Source organism: Diospyros lotus, chromosome 13, assembly GCF_014633365.1.
Source record: "Diospyros lotus cultivar Yz01 chromosome 13, ASM1463336v1, whole genome shotgun sequence".
NCBI lineage: Eukaryota > Viridiplantae > Streptophyta > Magnoliopsida > Ericales > Ebenaceae > Diospyros > Diospyros lotus.
The window spans coordinates 21,970,487-21,987,704 of NC_068350.1; the positions used below are offsets into that span (position 1 = coordinate 21,970,487).

Consider the following 17,218-nt stretch of genomic DNA (forward strand, 5'->3'; position numbering starts at 1 on the left):
TCTCCTATTTTTCTCTAATTTCCATATTCCCTTTTTTCTCCAAAATTGTAAAAATAAATATTTCCCACATCATTTCTCAAACTTTTCTCCACAATAATACCCAAAATAGTTTTATGGGTTTTTTGAGAATTTTTTTGAATTTTCTCCTATTTTTTTCTTCTTTTCCTCTATTTTCCTATTTTTCTTACCTTCTCCGGTCATCTTCTTCGACGATGGCGACTTGCAACTTGCTTCGATGCTCGATCTGACTTCACCTCCTAAAAGATCTCCTCAATCTAATCACAAAGGTTCCATTGGATTCTTGAAAAAACAACCGGAAGTGCCTTAAATCGGCCAATTACAGTCGGCTCCGGCGACACTTATTTTTTCGGCAAACTATTAAAACATGCTCAAATGAACACGAAATTACACCAAAATTTTCATAAATAATCCTAAAAAAATAAGGAACAAAAGCCCCTTATCCTTCTCCCTCAATTTTTCCTCAAACATGCAGATTCAAGACTCGCTCAATTTTTCGGCAAACTCTTAAAACCCACTCAAATGAACACGAAATCTCACCAAAATTTTCAGAAATGATCCTAAAAATATGAGTAACAAAAGCCCCTTATCGTTCTCCCTCAATTTTTCCTCAAACCCACGAATTTGAGAGATAATTTTTTTTGAAGAATTTCGGTTATCCCATAACCTCTATTTATAGGCAATCCGAGCTCTCAAATGCTCATTACTGCTCAATCCCATGCCTCTAAAGATTCTACCTTCTCCAAATCGAGCCAAAACATCATTACTCAACCCACAAATTATTCACCAAAATTCGGCCAAAAATGGCTAAAAAAATGGAAAAAATCGACCACATTTATGGCTAATGTCGACTTAGGTCTAACCTTGAGCATCCCTTATCACCTTCCTTATCTTCCCATGGCTAAAAGGTGGCTGGTCGGTGACCTTCAAGGTGGCTAGTTGGCCATGGCAATCACCTCACTGTTCAAGTTGCAAAAATTGCACTTTAGCCCATCTACAAATTTTTAATCACTTTGGTTCTTTATTTGAAGCCCCTAAGCTTCCCAACAGTCCATTACGACCCTCAAGCTCTATACCTTTCATTTCATCCCCAAAGATTAGGAAATAAATTCCTTTCGACCTTTCTCGGGCAAAATTAAGAAATTACACTTAGACCTGAATCTATGTTTTAACCGTAAACCTTTTCGTTTCAACCCGAAACCAATGAAGGGTTGTTCTACATACTAAATATGAACCTCGTTCAGGTTCTATTGATTTCCCGGAAGTCCCGTACGATGATTCAATTTTTCAGCCTACGTCATAGTTGTATCGAAAACTATTTCTAATTTGGTTTCTTTCAGTGTAAAAAATCTCGCTTTGAAACACTTGGAATAGATATGCCTTTATTTTTGGATACTTACATCCCGGGTATTTCCCTCCATAGATTTGGCTGACCAAGATTGACAATCTGTCTTTTAGATCCTTGAATACGACTATTCTAACATCACGGAATAACGAAACATAATACATTTTATTCATTATAAATATGGGACCTTACATCTTGCATTTCCTTAATTCTTCTACCAAAAGCCTCAAAACCCATTCGAATGTGCCCAAATCATCCGAATGACTTTCACGCATAAGCCTATATATGTTTATATCATCTAAATTCCTTAAGCTATATTTGAATGTCTCCCTCAGTGATTTAAAAAATATATATAAATCGCCCAATACCTTATTAGCTCTAGAAATGCGTAGAAAGTTCTAGAACTAGAAGATAAAAAATATCTATAGAGAATTTGGAAGATAATCGGATGGATCGATATGATGTATAGAGAAAATATAAAAGAGAGAAATTGTAAGAAAAATGTCCCAAAAGCAAAGGAGATAAACTCAAGCTCTTTCTCGTAAGCTCTATGTTCTTCTTCAAACCTTCATTCTTCTTCTCACAGCAAGTTAGATTCTACTATCCGAGTTTCTAATGGTTGATAGGTGAAATATAAGGCAAGTTCTTTCTTCTTTCCTCTTTTCTCTTGGATTTTATTGTGTTATGGGTTTTCTATGTGTCTTGAGAGCATGACTGGGGTTAGGATATTTAAGCTTGAGGAAAAGTTTCTAACAGCCATGTGGGGCTTGTTTCTCCCCATTAATCCTAAGGAATGGAGTTTTTAAGTGGAATTTTGCATGGGAGACTTGTTTCTTCTCCATGCCCTGACTAGCATATCTCGTTGTGATCTTGAAGCTTAAGTAAGAAATCCATATTTCAGTGTTATTGGTTGACTGTGTTGAACATGTTTATAAACTGAAAATAACTTTAAATTGCTCATATACGCAATGTCATTGCATGTCCTGAATGAGTGATAATTGTGCATTATGAGCACATCTTACTTGATCTCTAGCATCGCATCTCATGAGTGAGCACGAGTATCAGTTCTTATTTCTATCACACGTGCAATTTGTATGTGGCCACTCTATGTGTTGCATGTGCATTGGAAAAGGTATGGACAGAGATGATTAAGCACGCTGCGGTTATGTACCGACGATATATATCTCCCAAAACCAATAGGCATTAGCCTGACTGGGGTTACACTCCTGCGATGACGACTGAGGAGCGCGCCAGTGGTGACGACCATGGGCGAGATTATATATCTATATATATGTACGTACAGCTATAGCCAAGTACATAAGAGATGACTTATGATCTATATGCTATTACAGTTTCTCTGGGTGATGGTATCAGCTATGGGCCGGTATGTATTATGATGCATTTTGTATTGTTATGTGGGTCACTGGCCAGTTATGTGTTTATAGGCTTTTATGTGTGTTATGCATGACATTATCATTACGGGTGTGTGTGTGACTCTTGAGTTATATTCTGTCATTTCCATCTATATGTTTATTCACCACACCCATACCATATGATTATTTTCCATGCTCTTCCTTCTTATTTCTAATACTTGCTGAGCTTTGTAGCTCACGTTGTACTCTCCTCCATTCCAAGTAAAGGTAAAGATGTGGCAGGCGGGGAGTCAAGCAAGAAGGATGGGTAGACATGTGCGCGTGCGGGTCCCCTCTTGATCTAAATGGTCTTGGGAAAGATGTGTTGGTAGACGTATAGAGTTTATTTTGTGTGTAATCTAACTTAAAGAAAAGTTATGCCTGTAACCCTTGAAGTCATTTGTTTTGGAATTGGGTTTGATGGATGTCAGATGTATGCATGCTTGTGGCTAGGTGTTGATTCTTCTATGTTCCCTAACACGCACTCTTCTAGGTTGTCCTGGAATGGGGTATCTTGGGGGAGGGGGTGTTACACGTTAAGAAACCCTAAATCGTGAAAATCGTAGCGAATGAAACTTAAGCGAATACGGTTACATCGACGGCAACGTCGGCCCATTTCTCGGGGAGGACTCGAAAGGAGCAAAAAAATGAGTGCAACATGAGGACTTTCTAGGGGGTCACCCATCCTAGTACTGCTCTCGCCCAAGCATGCTTAACTTTGGAGTTCTGATGGAATCCGATGCATTAGTGCTGGTATGATCGCACCCGCACACTAGGTTTGCTACTCTTCATTTATGGCCTCGCCCCTGGGCCGTGGACCTCTCCCCGCCCACCGCCATGATGAGGGGCATCCGCTCGGAATCGGTAAGAAGCCAGAAGTGAAAGTCGCATGTGAGTTTTGCAAAAAAATGGCGCTAGTTCGGAGGCGGTGTGCGTTTTTTTTTTAAGATCTAGACGCTGCAAAGAGCCAGAGACGGTTATAAATCTTTTATGAATTTATCTCTTAAATGAGTTCGGGGACTTTAAGAAACTCTAAACCATGAAAATCGTAGCGAAGAAACTTAAGCAAATACGGTTAGGCCGATGGTGATGCTAACTCATTTCTTGGGGAGGACTCGAAAGGAGCAAAAAAAAGGGTGCAACATGAAGACTTCCCCGGGGGTCACCCATCCTAGTACTATTGTCTCCCAAGCATGCTTAACTTCAGAGTTCTGATGGGATCTGGTGCATGAGTGCTGGTATGATTGCACCCACATTCGCATCCACCTGCCTCGATGGATGAAATGACTCTCTTAAGATTCACAGCTTCGCGCCGACACCAAAATGAGGTCACTTATTAAAGCAAGGCTCAATAGCCATACAAAAGACATAACCAACCATGCCAGGTGGGTGGCGAAAGACACAGATGCTCAACTTGAAGCGTCTAAGATAAGAAATGAGCTGCTTAAGAGAAAGAGATCAACATGCCTCTAAGGTGTTCTGGGAGAGGCTTGAGAAAGCACGGGCTTTACCGTCAAGGAGGTGCCCGGAGACTTGCCTCATGGCCCGGCAGTCAAAAATGATATGGTCGCAATGAGATTTTTCACCACAGGTGAGGACGTAAACATAGATAGATCAGACTTTGACTGCTCAAGGGCCCTAGATTTTCTAGATAATAACTTCCGGGCGTAGAAATGCTTGCGCTAGTGGTTTCGCTCTATTAAGACTCGGGTTTGAGCTAAGATGGCTTTTCCCAGGATCGAAGTGTCTCAACGGGTATTATCCTGAGATGATGCATTTGCTTACGATGACTCTCGCCAATACCTGGGATCATCGCTCGTCGAATTTGATTGTCTAAATTCCTACGAGTGCCTCAAATCGAAGGCAAGAAACGATGCTGACAACCTAAAATCATTGTGCCGAGAGTGTTTCTCTCTCCTTCCATTATCAGTGGCTCTGCTTACCCTATCCCAGGGATTCCCTTAGTATTATGTCATAATCAATTGGTGAAATATAGTTGTCCATCTTCTGTCATTCTTCCTGATTTAAACCAGTTCTCTTGGGCAGCTTATGCCAATGCCTTCTCCACAACTGCCCTCTACCTGATAACCATGCTCCATTTTATCTTGCCTTGAAGGCTAATATTCATTATCTCTTCTTCTCTTACTTAAAGATGTCTTGGAATATATTTCCACATTAGATCCTTTCTCTATTCTATCTCTCTTTAGAAAGTTATTATCTTCTGGTCCTCTGATATCATCACTATACGAGCTCCCGAAGCTCTTAACATTTATTCTTGGACCAGGACCGTATTCCTTAAAAGGATTTCTAGTTCGTGTCTTAGATCAAACTTGTCTTTCATCTCCAAGGCTGTAACTTGTAGTCTTTGTTGAGATTTCAACTTTCTTCATTGACTTGCTCTAAGCGATTTAAGATTTCCACATTACCAGCCTCGTAGGATAACAGTTCCTCCTCTCTGCAGCGAGGTATGGCCTTGATCTGAGTAGCCTCTTTTCGGGGAGATCTAAGGTGCTTGAATGAAGCTTTTATTACAACGACAGTCCTCGCACGTTGATTAAAAGTGGTTTCCAAGTGTTGTTTGTGACAATTGGATCTGTCAACAAACTGCTGCATGGAGTTGTCTTATCGGGTAAACGGCTCAGCCTCTGCGAGCGATGCTGCAGTGCTAACAAATTCAGATACTGCAGCGCTAACAAATTCCATTACTCGTTGTTTGAAGGGTTGATAATCAACGAGTAATCCATCCAGAGCCCTAAAAGATGAACTGGCATTTCTGGCCATAGTCTTGTGGTCACGAAAATCCGTCAACTCTAAGACACTAAGAAGCTAGCTCTGGATTTGCTTTGCTGCCTCGCGGAATGCCGCTTCGATTGGTTTTGTGATCTTGCCTCCTTGCCATGTTTTGGAAGGCTACTCGAGACATGATTGCCCCTCAGGTAGAGGAGATTACTTGTCGGGTTCAGTTAATGACTGATCACACAGTACAATGGTTGTGGCTTCAGCATTCGATACATTAAAAGCTACCTTCCTAGATGTAAGAAACAGAAGCTAGTCGCACTAGCCTCTGAATTGAAATCTTAAAGCTTTGTGGATGGCGAACTCCAAACAATTCCATGCCGCCAGAATCTGGAGGCTCGGCATGGTAGGATAGCGATGACTAACTGGGGCAAAGTTGCTCATGCTACTTTTATTGTCCCTCAGCCTTTCGCCGGGCTATTATGGGGGCCTGTGATATGGTCATCTCTAGGCTGAACGTCTTGGTGGGTTTTAAGTATATGGGACCCTTAGAGCCAAACTGTTTATCAAACAAGTTTTTAGTCTAGGTACACCCTCATTCTTACCATCGAGTAGTTTTAAGGCGAAGCTGCTCCCATCAAGCCACTAGAGTTGAAGCCATGAGCTAGGCAAAGATTAGTGAAAAGTTACAGCACGAGCCTAGCCTCCTAGAGTCAAGCAAATCATGTTTTCCCTAGGAGCGGCCTAGTGCTGATTTTTTAGAGAGACACCTGACATTCGATGCCTATTTCGCCACTTGGGCACATTACGCATATTACTTTTCTATTTAGATTATCTATTAAACAGTCTCGGAAGGGTATGTTATTGAGCATTGACAGTCACGTTCTTAATGAGGATCAAGGTATGCTTTCTAGCTTCTCCCGTTTACCATCGCAGCCTGAGCTTGGGATCTACTCACCATAAGGAATACGGATCGAGGTCTGCGTCTTTAGTTTGAGCGTGATGTCCATGCTTGACTTATGTAACACCATTGGGTTGCCACTATGCTCCTTCTTCGACATTTATCGTAGTCATTCGAGCATGTTGAGTTCGTTACTTATCATTCAGATTAATCATCACCCGATGATCTTTATTCTATGTCATTGTCGAGTCTTTTCATTCCATCTTTTTCTAGGTTGGCCCGCCATGGAAAGTCTAGGTTGGACCCGTGATCTATCGCTGAATTCCCACCAATCGTTCCAAGTTTGCCAAGAGGCTTAGCGCCGAATCTGCTGAGGAGTCAAGGTTAGCTCGCACGCTTAGCACCGGACTCAGGCAAGGAATCTAGGTTAGCCTACGGACATGGTGTCGGAACACATCCAGGGATTCAGGACAGACACTAAATCCTTATATGCGCTTGGCATTTCTTCATTCTTTTCTCAGACTTGTCTTCCACAGGGGATTTGTGTTCGGCTCAAGACTTATTGCTGAATTTCCACCAGATGTTCCAAGTTTGCCGGAGGCTTTGCACCTGATCTACTGAGGAGTAAAGGTTAGCTCGTAAGCTTAGCGTCGGACTCACGCAAGGGATCCAGGTTAGCCTGCGAGCATGGCATCGGAATGCGTTCGGGAACCCAAGAAGGTTCGAGACCATTGCACCAGATCACTACTGAGCGAGCTTGTCTGAGAAGGTAGGGTCAAGCCCCATTTCTTCCACGTCACTTTTTTGAGTTCATTCGACACAAGGAATCTAGGTTAGACCTAGGATCTTCTTCTGAATTAGCACCGGTTGTTCCAAGTTTTCAGGGAGGCTTTGCACCGGATCTATTGAGGAGTTAAGGTTAGCTCATAAGCTTAGCACCAGACTCAGTCAAGGGATCCAGGTTAGCCTGCGTATGTAGCATCGGAACACCTCCAGGAATCTAGGTGAGTCTAGGGTCTTAGCGCCAGATTACAATTCATCGAACCAGACCTCTTAGGATATGGGCTTACCTTTATCTGTGCTGGCCTACCACCGTTGTCCTAGGTAGCTCTATCGTTTCTTCGCGTCGTGCTCAGGTCATGACACCTACACTAGATCTTACGGAAGATACATAAAAAGTATTATTCATGAAATAACCTATATGGTTAGACGTACCTCGCTTACGTTCACACCAAGAATTCTTTGATGGGGATACCAAAGGCATGCATATGCACTAGAGTGGATAGTTGTAACAGTATTTTGTTTCGGCGGTCCGGCATGCCTTGCCTACGTCTGGAATATGAGAATACTCGTATCTTCATTAATTGATTTTCCTTCCCAAACATGTCCATCACAAAGGATCTGGGTTCGGCCCAGGGTCCCCTATCAATCTTCTATCGGATGTTCCGAGTTTGTTGGGAGGCTTAGCACCGGATCAACCGAGGAGTTAAGGTTAGCATGCGTGCCTAGCACCGAACTTAAGCAAGGGATCCAGGTTAGCCTGAGGGCATGGCATCAGAATGCGTCCGAGAGTATAAGAAGGACCAGGCCATTGTTTTCGATCATAACTGAGTAGGCCTGTTTGGGAAGGTCACCTGCCATCCTATTGGGCCCTTTTCGAGATTGTCTGACACAGGGGGTCTAGGTTAGACTCGTTACTACCCACCGAATTACCACCGGTTGTTCCAAGTTTGCCGGGAGGCTTAGCTCCGAATCCGCCAAGGGGTCAAGGTTAGTGTGCATTTGCTTAGCACCAGACCCAGGCAAGGAATCTAGGTTAGCCTACAGGCATAGCATCGGAACATACCTGGGACTCCAGGAGGGTACGCGGTCTTAGCACCAAATTATCATTTGTCAAGCAAAACCTTTCAGGACTTGAACTCTTCCTTACCTAAACCGATGTGCCTCCACTGAATTTGGGAGTATCATTACCCATCCTGATTTCTTGCCATAGTTCCTACATCACATTTCATAATAGCTATACATAGATACACATATGCATGATGCACAAGGGATTTACCTTTGCCTGAGGGGATCTCAATAACTTTTGCTTCTTCGAAAAATCTTGAACCACCAAAGGCCTTCCCCACTGGAGGTAGGGCTTGGATATCAAATGCCATCACCACAACCTTATGGAAGATTTATCGTATTTAGGTCCATAATCAACTTTGTTGTTATCACCAACTATAGAGAAATTCTCTTTGGCCTAGATGAGGGTCCGCTCATAGAGTCGAATCACCTCTTCATACCTCTGAAGCGGGAGACAAGCTCCTCCCTTCAAAGGTTCTATATTGGACCACCCATGGTGGTCTAGTAACTGTCGCATACCTTAAGTCGACTCCTTATTCTTTCATGGAGTCGTATCTTTGGCATGTCATTCTTTAGATGACGATTTTTCATGCCCTCTTGAGCTTCTCGAGTATCTCATCCTTAGCTGCATACTCATAGGAGAATACTCAAATGACACCGGATTGGGCTTCTTAAAGACCCTCAATGTGCAGGTATAGGCAATAACGGCTCGAAAGAAAGGATCATGATTCTCTTGCTTGCAATACTAATGAGCTCCCTCTAATAATCTTGTTACGCTCTAAACGCATCATGGTCTTTCCTTGATTCTCCGCATTTACTAGGTAGAATAGTTGCTAACGCCCGATCAATGACTTTGGGATGGTCGCGATCACTGGAGGACTTCATCCTAGAGCCGCTGAAGGCTTCTGGAAGCCCACACACAATCTTTGATAGCTTCATACTAGGGAACTCAATCAATGAGAAAGCCCCCCGGACGGGGTGTGCTGGTTCTTCTTGTATTACCCAATTGATATCTGACGCTTAGCAGACTTGGTTGTCTTCCTCGTATATTTTAGCTTCTTGTCCATTTCCCACAAACGACGCCAATTATAGTGTTCAGAAAAAAACCACGACAATAGAATTTATAGAGAGGGAAAGCCAGAGCCGAGGTAGAATGAGGTTGATAGCTGACAAGAGTTTACTGGTGGAGATAGGCATCGGGTATAGCTTTAGTCCTCGATGGATTGATCAGTGTCATAGATTATCTCAAGAGGCCTCTTCAGTATCGCTTGGGATTGGCCTCCTGTGTGCTCGGGACATATCTGCGCTCACAAGCACAAGTTAGAAGGCACACGGGGATTCCTCACCCGCGTATACCCTCTGATGCTTAAGTCAGTACCAGTAGTAAAATAGTACAATAGATAAGTAAGGGATGTAATTATAGAATAATGATACCTTTCCAATGAGAGAGGGTCGATCTCGGTACTGTTACAAGGAGCCAGGGATGGACCAGCACATTAGTAACATTCGGAAGGGCTTAAGAAGAATCCCTCCCAAAGGGTCGGACTGCCTAGGGGGCCCTTCGGGAGAAGGTGAGCCTCACGGTAGGCTACCGAAGCAGAGTTTTGGCCCCTAAGGGACCTGCCCGGGCGCAGCTCCGGAGCTGTGCTCGAGCAGGTTCTGGCTTGGTGAGAGATATCTCAAGGTGGCACTTGCTTAACCACTGCTCCCTTAAGGGATATATCGCATTACACGGATGCCACCATATTACATTACCTAATATAAACATATCATGAGCGACATAACATAAACACTATGCTATATATATTATGTTATGTTTCATGTTAGGATATAAGACATGAGGATGCCTCATAATAGTATTCAAATACGTTACATCCTATCATAGCCCCTGGATCCATTACTTGGCTGCCGCGTTTATGCCTTAAGCTTATACACACACATGAATATATAATACATGGTTCAGCAACTTATATATACATTCATACATATGGATGCACACACGCAGAGAGGGAGAGATCTTCCCAAGAGACCTCGGAGGGATCCTTTCCAAGAGACCTCTTGGGAAGAGGCCTCTCTAAGAGGCTTTAGCCTGAGGCCTCATGGGATATCTTGGGAAGAAGCCTTCCCGAGAGTGGATTGCTGCGGAGGACGAGGGGCTTCTGGAAATAGCTGTCGTGGAGAGGAAGCTTTGCCAAGGAACTTTCTTAGCCACCAAGATCTCTAGCTCTGTCCGAGAGAGATGGGAGCCTTAAGAGAGATAGCTGCGAAGGGATGCCGCCACCATCGAGATGCTACCATCGTCGGAGTTGACATACTTACTGAGAGAGAGGCTCTGCTCTCCGAGAGATGCAAATCTTCTCTAAAAGGACCTCCTTGCTACTAAGATAGAGGAAAACCTCTCAGAGAGGCCTTGAGCCTCTCCGAGAGAAAATGCCAAGAGAAGATATCTCTTCGATAGAATTCTCTCTCTCGGAGAGAAAAAAAATAGAGAACGAGAGAGAACATGAAAAGGAGGCACAGGAGGGAGAAGATTCCATGAATAGTGGAGTTCCTTTCTTTTTATACACCCTTGAACTTTCCTTTTATTACACATTCACCCCTCTCTAGCTTAATTACACTTTGGCCCTTTAAATTCTATATGGCTTAATTGAACTCTAATTTAGATAATTTCTTCACCGTTCGACCACTTCTTTTTCTAGAGATTGATACCCAGGCTTGGGACCACTTTTGGGATTCACTCACCTAGGCCAAATGACCAAAATACCCCTAGGTGGTTAATGATCGAAATACTCTTAGGTGGATGCTTAGGAATTCTATGGCATAACAACTCTTAAATAAGCTCCAGGGACGTTAAGAAACCCTAAATCGTGAAACTCATAACGAATGAAGCTTAAGCGAATACGGTAATGCTGATGGCCCGTTTCTCGGTGAGAACTAGAAAAGAGCAAAAATGGGGTGTAACGAGAGGACTTCTTAGGGGGTCACCCATCCTAGTACTACTCTCGCCCAAGCACGCTTAACTTCGAAGTTTCAATGGGATCCAGTACATTAGTTCTGGTATGATCACACTCGCATAATAGGCCTGCCTCTCTTCATTTATAGCCTCACCTCGGGGCCGTGGACCGCTCCCCGCCCACCTCCACGATGTGGTAAGTCCGCTCGAAACTGGTAAGAAGCCGGAAGCTAAAGTCGCAGGTGGGTTTCGTAGAAAAAATAGCGATAGTTCGAAGGCGATGTACGTTTTTTTAAGATCTAGACGCTGTAAAGAGCCGGAGGTGGTTATGAATCTTTAATGATTTTAACTCTTAAATGAGCTCTGGGGACGTTAAGAAACCCTAAACCGTGAAAATCGTGGTAAAGGAAACGTAAGCGAATATGGTTATGCCGATAACGACATCGGCCCATTTCTCAGGGAGGACTCGAAAGGAGTAAAAAAGGGTGCAACACGAGGACTTCCCAGGGAGTCACCCATCCTAGTACTTCTCTCGCTGAAGCATGCTTAACTTCAGAGTTTTAATGGGATCCGATGCATTAGTGATGGTATGATCGCACTCGCACATTAAGCCTGCTTCTCTTCATTTATGGCCTCGCCCCAGGGCCGTGGACCTCTTCCCACCCACCTCCAGGATAAGGGGCGTTCGCTAGGAACCAGTAAGAATCCAGAAGCAAAGGTAGCATGTGGGTTTCGCAGAAAAATAGGGGTTAGTTCGGAAGCGGTGTAGGTTTTTTTAAGATCTAGACACTGTAAAGAGCCGGAGGCAATTATAAATCTTTAACGATTTTAGCTCTTAAATGAGCTCCAGGGACGTTAAGTTTATGTGAAGTTTATGTTATGAGGTTGACTTCGGATAAGTTGTCACAAAAGGCTGACACATGTCTATTTGTAGTATACCCTAAAAAGACTATAGGGTACTACGTCTACAATCCTCAAAAGCATAAAGTGTGTATTGCTCAACATATCGTGTTTCTTGACAAAGAGTTTCTTTCCAAAAAAGATAGTGGAAGGAAGGTTAAGCTTGAAGAGGTTCAAGTACATCCTATAGATAATGTTGGAACTTTAGGATGCACCACAAGGGGTTGTGGAGCATACTACTCCTCCAATTATACAGGAGGCCATGTAGGCGAAGATGGATTCCATGTACACCAGCGAGGTGAGGACCTTGGTTAATCTACCCAATGGGGTAAAACCAATAGGGTATAAATGGGTCTTTAAGAGAAAGACTAACATGAATGGAAACGTAAGCGTCCATAAAGCTCATTTGGTAGTAAAAGGTGATGTGCTAATATTTTCTATACTATTCTTACTTGATTTTATGCTTAATTCTTATGCTTATATATGTTTTCCATATTAATTTTAGGTAATTTAACATGTTGATAGGATTTAAAGGAAAAGTGAGAAAGAAGACCAAAAGTTATGGATTTTCGCTACTCAAGGGTCTGATTAAAAATAAAAGTTGTACCAATTGGAATGTTAAAAAATTCTGAAAAAAATATATGTGAGATCTCTATATGTTTACTTTTCTACGCTTCAAACATAGTGTAAATTCGAATCTTCTATAGAAAGTTATGACTGTTGGAGTGACAAAAGGTCAAATCTGTCAAAAATTCAGCATTACCTACGAATTTTGGATTCCATTTTCTCCAAGTTGGGCTGATTCGTAGATGGATTAAGTAGATTTTAAAGGGTTATTTGGGTTGCCTATTTCATGAAGAATTAGGCCCAATTGGACCTAAGAAGCCTATCCCAAAAGTTTAATTAAATTAAGCCCATATCTTACAAAAATCCCTAAATTGTAATCCTTGATATTTTGAGGGATTATTTTGTATTGAGTATGGGACCTAAAATTTTGAGTGGATATGGGTGGCATGAAACATGGAAAGGAAAACATGGAAGAGAAAAATATGAAGGAGGAAAACATGAAGGTAGGGTATCCCATGTTTTAAGGAGAAAATTAAGGAAAAGAAGAAATGAATGAGTATAAATAGAAAAGGAATGCTGGAAAATTGGAGGAGTTGGAGGTGAGAGAGCTTGAAGGAATGGAGAATTGGAGAACTCTTGGTGGAAGATTTCTTCAAGAATTGGTGACAACATTTTTAGAGAAGGAAATCCTACACATCAAAAGAGAAATCTCTCAAATTCAATTAATAATCTTCTCCCTTTTTTCAACATGGAAAAGCCTTTAAATAGGCAAAAATAATTAAATCCTAATTCTACTTCAAAACTAATAAAAATCCAAAACCTAGTCATAAACTAAATCCTAAATCTAATGGATTTTATTTAGCCCACTCCAAATAGAAGTAGGAATAACAAAAGTAACCCAATCCAACTACAAGTTGGACTAATAAAACTAACCTAATCCAAATCCAACTATAAGTTGGAAAAATAAAACTAACTCAATCCTAAATTATATAGGAAATAAGTAAATAACTTGCTAAACAAGAATCCTAGTAAAAAAGGAATTAGTATTCATCCAATTCCAACATGGTTGATTGGATTGACTGATCTGATTGTATCATTGTTAGTCGGCCCTCCATGATTCTCATCAGGCTGGATCTATGCATTCCTTAAACTCACGGTCCAGGAGATCGGAGGAGCAGAGATCTCGAGGAAAAGAACCAGAGGCACATCCCACAAATCTAAGGGCAAGAGCCAATCGTTATGGAGATCACCGTGAAGAGATTCATGAAGGGAGTCGGCGATGTGGGGATCCGCATCCAAAGGAAAGCTCGACTAGGATTAGCCCAAGTCGCGCCATATATCACAAGTCGCTAGATCCTGTGAATAGGAGATGACATATGCCACATAATCACTATTCACCGGAGTGAGATAGCGAATGGGAGAGGCGGTCTCCGCCCGGATGATCTGCGGATCAAAACCCAACCGTGGAAGAATTATTGCAAAGGGTCCAACAATTGGAGGCGTGACATGGAGCACACGATTGGAGGGGAGACCGCGATGAGAGGACCCCGTTCTCCAAGAAAATCGAATTGGAACCTCTCCCTCGCAGATTCAAGGTCCCCAACATCCTTCAGTACAAGGAGATGGCGATCCATACGACTATCTGCATGCTTTAAACGTCCAAATGGACCTGCAGACCTCTAACTCATTGGTGAAAGGCCGAGTATTCCTCACGACCCTGGGGCACTTACTGACTGCTACGATACCCTGCACATTTATTTATCAAAACTACAACTAAATTCATCAGACGTCAATCCTTTTATTAAAGCAGGTGTAGGGCGATTATACTCGCCAGTGTGCGAGTGTGCGTGTAGTACAATTTTAAATTTATATTTCGGTAAGTCCGAGTCGGTTCACAGGGAGATTATTTATGGTTGAAAGTTAAAATCATAAAATATTTGAGTTTAGGAGGTAATTAAGATGATCTAAAGACAATAATTAAAGCTAAACTAATACTGAATTTAAGTAGCTTGGGTCAAGATAATTTCAATGTCAAAACCAATTAATTCCCAATTTGATAGAAAAGATCAGCAATATTCATCTGAATTAAGTTTTACAGCTCTGTTAATAAATTTAGTTCAAGATAATGGTAATTCTTGTTTAAGCAATATCCATACATGGCATGGAAATTCTAAGTTAAGCAATTACCATAAATTGAACTATATTCCATAGACAGAATTTATAGATATAGATTAATCATTTAGGCTTGGGTATGAAAACGTTTCCAGATCTAGCAATCTCCATACGTGGCATGAAAATTCTAAGTTAGGCTTATGCTCCAATCCAAACTTAAAGATACACTATACGCACACTGCTCAAATTGAATCAGATTAATATTACATATTTTAAGCGCAGCTTTCTTTGGGAATCATTGGCGTTGGACACTGTCCTTGCCTTAACCCAAGAATGGATTTAGCTACTCATCTTCATTTTAAAATAAATTGGCAGGAATTTAAATAACAGGAATTAAAAGACAGTATTTAAAAGACTATTTTTTAACCGACCATATAGGCGGTATATAATGAAAAGACAATAATTGAAAGACTATTTTTTAACCGACCATATAGGCAGTATGTAATTGAAAGACTATTTTGAACCGACCATATAGGCGGTATGTAATTGAAAGACAATAATTGAAAGACTATTTTGAACCGACCATATAGGCGGTATATAATAAAAAGACAATATGAATAACATAATACAACTATATGGAAACAAAGGTTAAAGATTTAAGAGAGAAATTCTAAGAACAAAACTATATAGAAACTAAAGTTGAAAATTTAAGAGAGAAATCTAAAGATCACAATTATACTTTCATTATAAGAAAATCCAATCCTTACAAATGCACCCTAAGTGCTCTATTTATAGGCTAGAAAATGTAATGGAAACTATTCAATTATATAATTTAATAATACAAAATATCTAATTAATGATGTAAGCGATGATGTAATTCCAACTCATGATGTAAGCGATGATGTCACTCCAACCCATGATGTAAGCGATGATGTCACTCCAACCCATGATGTAAGCGATGATGTCATTCCAACCCATGATGTAAGCGATGATGTCATCAATTTATGGGACTTGGGCTTTTCATGTTTTTGGGCTTGGGCCTTCCTTGTGTTGGGCTTGAGCTTGGGCTTAGGCCTTCATTGTGTTGGGCTTGGGCCCTCATTGTGTTGGGCTTGGGCCTGGACTTTCCATATTTTTATATTATTATATTATTATATTTATTATATTTATTTTTTTATATTATATATATTTTTATATTAATATTTTAAACATGCACAAAATCACAAAATGCATAATAATATTCAATTTAAACTATTTTAAGATCAAAATAAGGGTGAAATTATAACAAATTTTTTACAAAATTGATCACTAATCACTTACCTCAGACATGGTTAAGAAGTCTCCGTCCTCGTAGTATCTTTAGCTAGGAGAAGTGTCAGGGGAGGTTCATCAACCAGTACAGATCGCTTCGGAGGCAGCTCGCTCCAACATGTCACCTCGCTACGATTTTCCAACTATCCAGTGAATCCTTGAAGGATTACATAGAGAGGTTCAGGTGTGAGGTTAACAATGTTGAGACCCCATCAGAAGAGAGTATTCTGACTGCGATATCAGCGGGGCTTCGAAAAGATGGGAAGCTCTATGGGAGTATCTATAAGTCCCCTATAAGGGGCTTAGGTGAGTTCTACGAGCGAGCTGCGAAGGAAATTAGATGGGAGGAAATCTTTAGCTCGAAGAAGCCCGATAACCAAAAGGATGGAGGTGGAAACACTAACCAGAACAAGAAGCAGGGCAATAGCGACAATGATAAAGGAGGCCAGGGGCAAAATCCTAATGATCAGGTCGATAAGAAAGCAAGAAACAAGCAAGGAGGTGAGAGACCTCCACACCGAGGTTACTATGAGAACTACAGTATCCTATCTGACACACGGGATAGGATGTTCGCTGTTGAGAAAAACGTGGAGGATTTTGGGAGGCCTAATCCCATAAGAACTCCTAATAGATTCAGGAACAAGGAGAACTTTTATGTCTACCACAACGAGGCAGGGCATAACACCTCCGAGTGCTAGGCATTGAAGGATGCAATTGAGGAATTGATCAAGAGAGGTCACTTGCGTGATTACATGGTGCAGCTAGGAGATCAGCAGTCCCAACAGTTGGCTTAACTAGAGCCTCGTCAAGCTCCCGAGCAGGAGCAGGCGCCTGCGATAAGAACTATCTTCACTATTCATGGTGGGACTCATATCGCATGAAGTTATGTGCGGAAGGCCGGTAACCTACTGCTCACCTAATACAGCGGACAGGAGGGACCATCCAAGAAGGCCAGGTCAGCCCCCGATGACATCGTCTTCACTGAAGAACACAATAGATGTAACACCCGGTGTTATTGGGGTTAGAAAATAAGAGAGGTTGTTTGAAACTTTCGAAAAGTGCCCTTGTGATAAGTGGATCTATGGGAATAATGGTGCCCTCGGGGAGGGGCATTT

At 41.7% G+C, this 17,218-nt stretch overlaps 2 non-coding genes and 2 pseudogenes across 2 annotated transcripts; all 4 read right to left on the minus strand.

Moving 5' to 3' along the window:
* Window positions 1–3,423: 3,423 nt before the first annotated feature.
* Window positions 3,424–3,542, minus strand: LOC127789432 (5S ribosomal RNA). Its single transcript, XR_008020599.1, has one exon. It is a non-coding gene; the product is annotated as a 5S ribosomal RNA (ribosomal RNA).
* A 366-nt stretch (window positions 3,543–3,908) lies between these two features.
* LOC127789413 (5S ribosomal RNA) lies at window positions 3,909–4,027 on the minus strand. The gene has a single exon (XR_008020585.1). It is a non-coding gene; the product is annotated as a 5S ribosomal RNA (ribosomal RNA).
* A 7,185-nt stretch (window positions 4,028–11,212) lies between these two features.
* Window positions 11,213–11,331, minus strand: LOC127789443 (5S ribosomal RNA; annotated as a pseudogene).
* Window positions 11,332–11,695: 364 nt separating this feature from the next.
* LOC127789455 (5S ribosomal RNA) lies at window positions 11,696–11,814 on the minus strand (annotated as a pseudogene).
* Between the last annotated feature and the right edge of the window lie 5,404 nt (window positions 11,815–17,218).